Genomic DNA, 9,061 nt, shown 5'->3' on the forward strand with positions numbered 1-9,061 from the left:
CATCAGGCCTGGTACATAACATAGCATACATGATCGACCCTACTGCCGAAGCATAGGAAATAGAACTCATTCTATTCCTCTCTTCAGATGTCTTAGGAGACATCTTTCTAGAGAGTTGTATGCCATGTCCTATGGGTAAGAAACCTTTCTTACTTCCATCCATGCTGAACCTCTTCAGCACATTATCAATGTACCTAGACTAGGACAAACCTAGCATCCTTTTAGATCTATCTCTATAGATCCTTATACCAAGTATATAGGATGCTTCACCCAAGTCTTTCATGGAAAATTTCTTTGATAACCAAGTCTTGACCGATTGTATCATTGGAACATCATTTCCAATGACCAATATATCATCCACATATAATATCAAGAACACAATAGCACTCCCACTAGTCTTCTTGTACACACAAGGTTCATCTATATTTTTAATGAAGCCAAACTCTTTGACTATCATGTCAAAATGGATGTTCCAACTCCTAGATGCCTGCTTTAATCCATAAATGGATTTCTTAAGCCTACATACTTGATTTGCTCTCCCTCTTGAGACAAATCTCTCTGGCTGTGTCATATAAACCTCTTCCTCAAGGTGACCATTAAGAAAGGCGGTTTTGACATCTATCTGCCAGATCTCATAATCATAATATGCAGCTATAGCAAGCATAATCCGAATAGATTTGAGCATAGCTACTGGCGAAAAAGTTTCATCATAATCAATACCTTGTTTTTGCCTGAAACCTTTTGCCACTAGCCTGGCCTTGTAGGTTTCTACTTGGCCATCAGCTCCTATCTTCTTCTTGTATACCCATTTGCACCCTATTGGAATCACTCCCTCAGGTGCATTAACCAAAGTCCACACTTGGTTTGTATACATAGAATCTATCTCCGATTTCATGGCGTCCAGCCATCTGTCAGAGTCCGTACTCTTGACAGCTTCCGAATAGGTCAGAGGGTCATCGTTATCAATGATGTGGGCTTCATCATTCTCAATGATAAATCCATACCTCTCAGGTGCATTTCGCACTCTTTCTGACCTTCGGAGAGAAGTAGTGTGTAGTGGCTGTACCTCTTCCATGGGTACATCTGGTTGAGGATTATTATGTGTCTCACCTTGTAGGTCTTGAACTTCATCAAGTTCAATTCTTCTATCCTTGCCCTTTTCTAAGAAAAACTCTTTTTCCAAGAAAGTGGCATGCCTAGCAACAAATACCTTTTGTTCGGTAGGATCATAGAAGATATATCCTAAACTATCTTTAGGATAACCTACAAATGCACACTTGTCCGATCTAGCACTTAGCTTATGTCCAAAATTTCTTTTGACATAAGCATGACAACCCCATATCTTAAGATACTTAAGATTAGGTTTCTTTCCTTTCCATATCTCGTATGGAGTGCTAGATACAGACTTAGATGGTACTCTATTTAATACTAATGCAGCAGTTTCTAGGGCATGTCTCCAGAAGAAAATTGGAAGATTTGTGAAGCACATCATGGACCGTACCATATCTAATAAGGTACGATTTCTTCTTTCAGCTACACCATTTAATTGTGGCGTATATGGAGGTGTCCATTCAGAGAGTATACCCTTTAATTTAAGATAGTCTAAAAATTCACTAGAAAGGTATTCTCCTCCTCGATCAGATCGAAAGATTTTAATACACTTCCCAGTTTGTTTTTCGACCATACTTTGATACTCTTTAAATTTATCAAAGACTTCGGATTTATGTTTCATTAGATATACAAAACCGAACCTTGATAAGTCATCAGTAAATGTGATGAAGTAAGAGTATCCACCTCTAGCTGGAGTTGATATAGGACCACACACATCAGTGTGTACGAGTTCTAACAACTCACTTGCCCTTTCTCCATGTCCCGAGAATGGAGACTTGGTCATTTTACCCATAAGACAAGATTCACAAGTTCCTAATGATTCAAAATCATAAAGGTCAAAGAATTTAACTTTATACAACTTGTGTAACCTTGTCTCACTAATATGACCTAATCGATAATGCCAGAGGAGGGTATTATTAATATTCTCTCTTTTTCTTTTATTATCTTTGCCAATATGAAACATAACATTATTAAGACATAATACTAAAAGACCATTTTCTATAGTGCCATGACAATAATACTCATTAGATAAAGAAATAGAGCAACCATTGCTCTTTCCATTTATTTCGAATCCTTTCTTAAGCAACAAAGGAATTGAAATTACATTTCTAATGATTTTTGGCATAAAATAACAGTCTTCTAGCTTCAAGAACTTCCCGAAGGGTAGCTCTAGTATGTAGGTGCCAACAGCTTCAGCCTGGATGGATTCCCCTCCAGCGCCATATAGCTCGAAGTCACCTTTCTTCAGACTTCTAATTTTCTGCAGTCCATGCAAAGATTTGCATATGTGAACCACAACCGGTATCCAATACCCATGAATTAGAATCAGAAGAACTTAATGTCATATTGGCATGTAATAAAAATATATCTTTTGATGCAACACTTGCATCAGGCTTCACACTTGCAAGAAAGCTCTTGTAGTTCCTTTTCCAATGCCCCGTCTTGCCGCAGTGGAAACAGGTACCGGATCCAGAGATTTTCTTTTCCTTCTTCTTTTTGATGCGACTCTTAGGGTTTAATTTTTTCTTTGAACCCTTGTTGCCCGTTTTCTTCTTTGAGCTCTCACCAACAAGAAGGATTGGACCTTTGTCCTTCTTGATGTGAGACTCTGCTGTTTTCAGCATATTTAGAAGCTCAGGCAGGGAGGAATTCAGTTTGTTCATGTGATAATTCACAACAAACTGCGAGAATGAGTCGGGTAGTGATTGCAGGATCAAATCCTGACTGAGCTCACTGTCCATAGCAAAGCCAAGTTGACTCAATCGAGTGATCAAGTCTATAACCTTTAAACAGTGGTCTTGCACAGACGATCCCTCGATCATTCTAGCACGAAACAACTGCTTAGATATCTCATATCTAGCAGTTCTACTCTGCTCACCATATAACTCCTTCAAGTTAAGGAGTATGGAGTGAGTATTCATACTATCATGCTGCCTCTGCAATTCATTATTCTTAGAAGCAAGCATGATACATTTGATAGTCAAACTGTCATTTTTCCACATATGATATGTGGCCAATTCCTCCTCAGTTGCATCTTCCCCTGCTGACCCTAGGTCAGGGGTTTCAAGAATGTGGGAAATTTTTTCTTGTGTGAGAACAATCTTTAAATTCCTCAACCAGTCCACATAGTTGGGACCAGTCAATTTGTTTGCATCTAAGATACCTCTAAGTGAGAGTGAAGATGCCATTTTTGCAGAATTAATCTATAATTACAAAGAACACTAATATAAGCAGACCAATCATGATGACATGTATTCAATCAGACAAGGACTTTTATCTAATTGTTACTTCCACTATTTTTATCGAATATCATAACCCTCAAGTATGATGAACGAGAAAATACTAATTTTCTTAGTAGGGTTGAGATCCAAATTCCTTATAAAAGACCTTGTGGGAATCACAACAAGCCCTTATAAGTTCAAAGGTAGAAAACTCTTTCCAATTGCATCCAATGCAATTCCCAACTTTATTCTATTCTCTAGCACACATATAGTCTTGTGGGAATCACAACAAACTATTGTGTCTAGTTAAGTCAAACCCTTCATTTTTATACAGTCATATTTGAATAATGCTGCCCTTGTGGGAATCACAACAAGGCAACATATTAAAATATGCCATATGCATCATATGCACCAAGATATTACAATATCAATCCCTAATACTAGCCTTGTGGGAATCACAACAAGCTAGCGTAGATATTGACATAATAATATCTAAGCATGAAGGAAGGACCTTTATAGTGTTATATCACCAATTAGCTTTTCCATGGAGGTCAATCAAATAGTTGGCCAGGTAAGTAGATGGGAGGCTCTCCTTACTTAGTAAGGTCCTAATTAAATAACCACCTGTAGCCTCTTTCCTAGACACCAACTTAGTCAATTGATTCAGAATGGCTCAGCTTAAAGCAATTAATACTACGACTTAATTATGAATTTAGTGAGGGCTTTCAAATAGTAGTATCTTACTAACATTAAGCTCAACCATAAAGGACAATCAAATAATTGGCCAGGAAAGTAGGTGGGAGGCATCCCTCACTCAGAGAGTGAGGTCCTAATTAAGTAACCACCTGTGGCTTCCTTCCTAGACACCAACTGAGTCGATTGTTCCAGAATGGGTCAGCCCAAAGTTTTCATACTACTATATTGGCTTAATTGCACATTCTATAATTTAGCACTAGCAATTATACTATGCTACAACATGAATATAACACTATCTCATGGCATAAACTAATCATGCGTACAAACAACCTAGCTATCTCATAGCATCAAGATAATAGCATGTATTATCATTTGGTTAAACTGATTAAGGGTGGCTCTGATACCACTGTTGGGTTTTCCAGTGCCCTAGGGCACAGCGGAAGATAAGGGATTATAAAATTTTCTTATAAAACTCATTATATGAAATCCTAATAAGCCAAGATCGCCTTAATAGTATAACCAAATAATGTAGAAAATATAATCTTGGTATACAAGAATACCTATCACGCTATATCCAATATGTCTGAAGATGTCCTAAGGTGTCCAAATGTTCACCCTCCGATGTTGATCCACACAGGAATGGGTTCAAGACTCTAGCTCCACCAAAACTTGATTCTAATTGTTCAATCCTTCCAAAGGATTTAATTGGCTGATTTTCCTTCACTTTCTTCTTCCTTTCTACCTTTAAAACATTCACTAGTCTTTTTGTCCTAAAGAAGACCCTCTTGTCTTGGGTTAGGACAAAAGAGAGAGGCTTGTAAGAAAGAAGGGATAAGGGAGAGAGAAGGAGAGACTTTTTCTTTGATGATCTTTAGAACCCCAAGGCACCTTCTTATTTATAAGAGATGGATGGATGCATCATAAAGGGATGCATCCCATCCACACACCTCATCATGATGAGACATGTGCCAAGAGAGGCATCCCATCATGATGGGGTGCTAAGGAGAAGGGTGTATCAACTTCTTTCTCATGTCTTCCTCTTAAATCCTGATGATCCAAGGGCCCAAATGCAGTGAACCAAAGCCAATGGTCCAGATCTAGGCACCATCTAATGGTCCAGATCAAGATGCCTTCACCGATGGTCCAGATTCAGGCGCTGAGCAACGGTCTAGATCTTTCATCCAGAGAGCCATCCAGTCGTCCAGATTCAGGCGCTGACCAATGGACCAGATCCTTCATCCAGAAATCCATCCAATGGTCCAGATGAAGGCGCCAACTAGTGGACCAGATCCTTCATCCAGGAAACCATCCAATGGTCCAGATGAAGGCGCCAACCAGTGGACCAGATCCTTCATCCAGGGAGTGATCCAATGGTCCAGAAGTAAAGGCCCAATCAAACCCAATCCAATTGGGTTTAACCAACTTAAAGAAAACATTAAATCTAATCAAATCAGGTCTAATTAAAGCCAAATGGGTTCCAACTCTTGGCTAACCCATATTAGGTCATGATCTAATCATATTAGATCAACCTAACCTAAGAATCAGATTCGAATTTAATTTGAATCAGGATCTAGGGTTTGCAACACGTGCTAGCATGTTCATCTTGCAAACATGATCTAATCTAATTAGACCCTTGATCAATCTAAAGCGCCACTGATCCCGTCCTTCCAGCCGAGATCAGCGCCCCCTGCAGCCTTCCACGATTCTCCCGCATCATTTCCTTTCCCCATTTCAAAGCTTCCGCAGTCAACGTCTTCCATGATATCCCAGCGCCCGTGAAGCTTCCCAAAACACCCAAAGCACCACATCCTCTTCCTCTTGATTCTCCTACGGAACTAGCAAGCAGCACCCCACATCATCTTCTTTCCCCGTAATTCCAGCTTCCGGATCAAGCAACGCAACGCCCGCGATCACCTCCCAGCATCATGCGTCCAACCGCGTCCGCGTGCCAACCTCCAGCCCGAAATCCAGCCACAGATTGACGCCCTCCGCCTCTGCAGCACCCGTTTCTTCCTTCTGCAGCGCCCCAGCAACGAATCCATCTTCCGCGATCACCTTCCAGAGCATCCAACTCTTCCGGAGTCCTCATCACAGCCGGATCCGGCGACCGGGCATCCCGCGGCCAGCCGAGATGGGCATCCCGAACGATCTCCTCCTCCCAGCGAAATTCCAGCATCTTTAGTTTGGAAATTTTGGTTTTAATTTGTGAGGAAATCTTGTTTTTGGGGGGAGGTTTTCATTGTATAAAACAGGGGAGGGGTCGGCTGGGAGGTTGTTCTTGATTCCCACACAAAAATAGGGGAGGCTCTGCTTCCACAAAGAAAGAAAAAAAAGAGAGTGAACAGGGGAGATATTCATGTCAATGGCTAGTACATTCATGTCAATGGCTAGCTAACTCCATTGGTCAAGGGAGATGGAAGAACCCTTGACTTTTTGCTCTCATGAAGTAAACTCTGAACTTTGGTTTTAATTGATTTACATACTCTCATATGTTCTTATTCTCTCATATGTATTTATTAGATAGATTTGTTATGGTTTATATTTATTGATGCACGAATTGCTCCGATATTTGATTTGTCGTAGACATAACCGACACGATGAATGCTTAGAAGTTGAGTTCATATATTCAATCGATATATTCCATGATCAGAACTATTTTATTTATTTGATCCTTAATCGAGAATCGTCGAGTTTATTTGTTGAAAGTAAAATTGTCAAGGGGGATTCCGGATCCCTGGCCATCTCCATATTATTGAACTTTGTTTAATTATCCATTAATTCTCTGCTTTTAATTTTTGAAAATTGACTGAAAATTACATCTAAAAATTACGCTAGTAATCTCTAGATCGTTCCCTGAGAAATCGACCTCGGACTCCCGAGTTATATTACTTGTGCGATTCTCCTGCACTTGGGAGAACAGTTTTATTTTTGCACCAAGTTTTTGGCGCCGTTGTCGAGGAACGGCTGAGTTATTAGTATAATTTTAGATTTAATTTTTACCTTAGTAGTTAGTATTTTTTTTTTGAAAAAAAAAATTACTACTATTTTTAATTCCCTGCACAGTCTGCATCAAACTCTGATATCATAGAAATTAGCCGTCTGATTGGACTCAAATTTGGTCAGCTGGTGCAAGACATATTTTTAAGACCATTAGATTAATACGAAACCTTGCTGCTTTCTGCTTTGAATTTTCTGCATTTAATTTTTTTAGAATAAGAAATTTTATTGTTATCATATCTCATTAACCCTTGTTGCTAATTGAAAATTTAAGAAAAAAAAAACTTTAAGAAAAGATCAAGTGTGATCATTCAAAATTAAAAAAAGAGGGAAAACCTAAAATTTCAAATTTTAAATTTCAAATTTCAGAATTCAACTCATAAAATTAAAAAAAATAAATAAATAATTTGCTTGATCACCTATTCAATGAAATTTAATGTCATGTCATAAAACATAAAATAATCTTTTGATTGTTGCATATAGTATAAGGCATCGGCATAAAATATTTTAAGGGCTGAACCCATTTAAAAAGATAAGGTCGGGATTTCATCACTCGTCCTTAGCCCAAAAATCACCCCAGTGCATAAATATACTAAGCTTAACTATCCTAAGCTTAACTAAAATCAACTAGACGTTGGCCCCTAAGGATATTCGAGCTCAATAGGACGAAGACCACCGAAAGTTGCACCAATTTCGCTCTGTGGCTTAGTTGATGTCTAGGCAAGCTTTGTCCCTATAAGGGAGACAGTTCATCTGTTCGAGGCAAGTGGGTTTTAAGTGGGACCTTTGCGAACGCATCGTGACCCCTCCACTTATCTGGAAGCTTACCTGGTCAACTCGGTTCATTAGACCGGATTGGAGGCTTAGGTGCCCTCTTCAAACCAGTTAGGAGCGGTCTAGAAATTTAAGAAAAACATTAGAAATTGAGGTGTAATGTTTTGTTGCATGTTTAATTGTAAATAGATTTTCGTTTTAGGGTATCTTTAGTTGGTACTTATATTTATTTAAAAAAAAAAAGAGAGAGGGAAATATTTTGCATGCTAAAGTGGAATAGGGACGACACTGGTCCATTAAGTCGTACAACTTTAGAGCATCTCTTAGGACATACCCCTGAAATTCCTTCTCAATATCTCACACCTTGTGAGATGGCTGATTTAAATGAAGATGCGGGGAGTCACCACAATCGAGAACGTGAACCCCATATTATGACCCTAAGACAATACCTACAACCGGCTAGGACTAGTCAGCCTTCATGCATAATTTTTTCCGATAATGTAGGACATTTTGACATCAAACCAGGGGTAATTCAATTGCTGCCCAAGTTCCACGGGTTAGAGTCCGAGAGTCCGTATCTTCATTTAAAGGATTTTGAAGAATTGAGCATTACATTTAGAGTGCCAAACGTCACCGAGGATATCCTCAAGTTGACATTGTTTCCTTTCTCTCTAAAGGATAAGGCCAAAATATGGCTAAACTCTTTGCGACCTAGATCAATAAGAACTTGGCAAGATATGCAGAGAGAATTTTTAAAGAAGTTCTTCCCCACACAAAGGACCAACTTTTTGAAAAGACATATTAGCAATTTCCAACAAAAAGATAATGAAACATTTTATGAATGTTGGGAAAGATTTAAAGACCTTCTTCTCTCATGCCCTCATCACGGATTCGAAACTTGGAGAACCATTAGCTTCTTTTATGAAGGTTTATCTCCACAGTTGAAACAGTTTGTAGAGACCATGTGCAATGGTAGATTCTTAGAAAAACAACCAGATGAGGCATGGGAGTATTTGGATTCCCTTGCTGAGACTGCCCAACTTTGGGATAACGGGGATAGAAACAACAAATCTTTGCTTAAGCCTACTAGCTCTGTACAGGGAGGCCTTTACAACCTCAGAACTGAGGATGATCTTCATGCTAAAATGGCAGCCCTCACTAGGAAGGTAGAAGAAATTGAGCTTAGGAAGGTTGAGCCTGTCAAGACTATAGATCTTAGAAACGAGTGTTGTGGCATCTGCGATATGTCGGGTCATACCACT

The 9,061-nt window shown here is 39.1% G+C and overlaps 1 non-coding gene across 1 annotated transcript; it reads right to left on the reverse strand.

The window, feature by feature from the left end:
* Positions 1-8,582: 8,582 nt before the first annotated feature.
* LOC149768555 (small nucleolar RNA R71) lies at positions 8,583-8,691 on the reverse strand. Its single transcript, XR_016398540.1, has one exon. It is a non-coding gene; the product is annotated as a small nucleolar RNA R71 (small nucleolar RNA).
* Positions 8,692-9,061: the final 370 nt, after the last annotated feature.

Source organism: Phoenix dactylifera, chromosome 1 (genome assembly GCF_051530095.1).
Source record: "Phoenix dactylifera cultivar Ajwa chromosome 1, Ajwa_hap1_PhDact_Kaust_v1.1, whole genome shotgun sequence".
Lineage (NCBI taxonomy): Eukaryota > Viridiplantae > Streptophyta > Magnoliopsida > Arecales > Arecaceae > Phoenix > Phoenix dactylifera.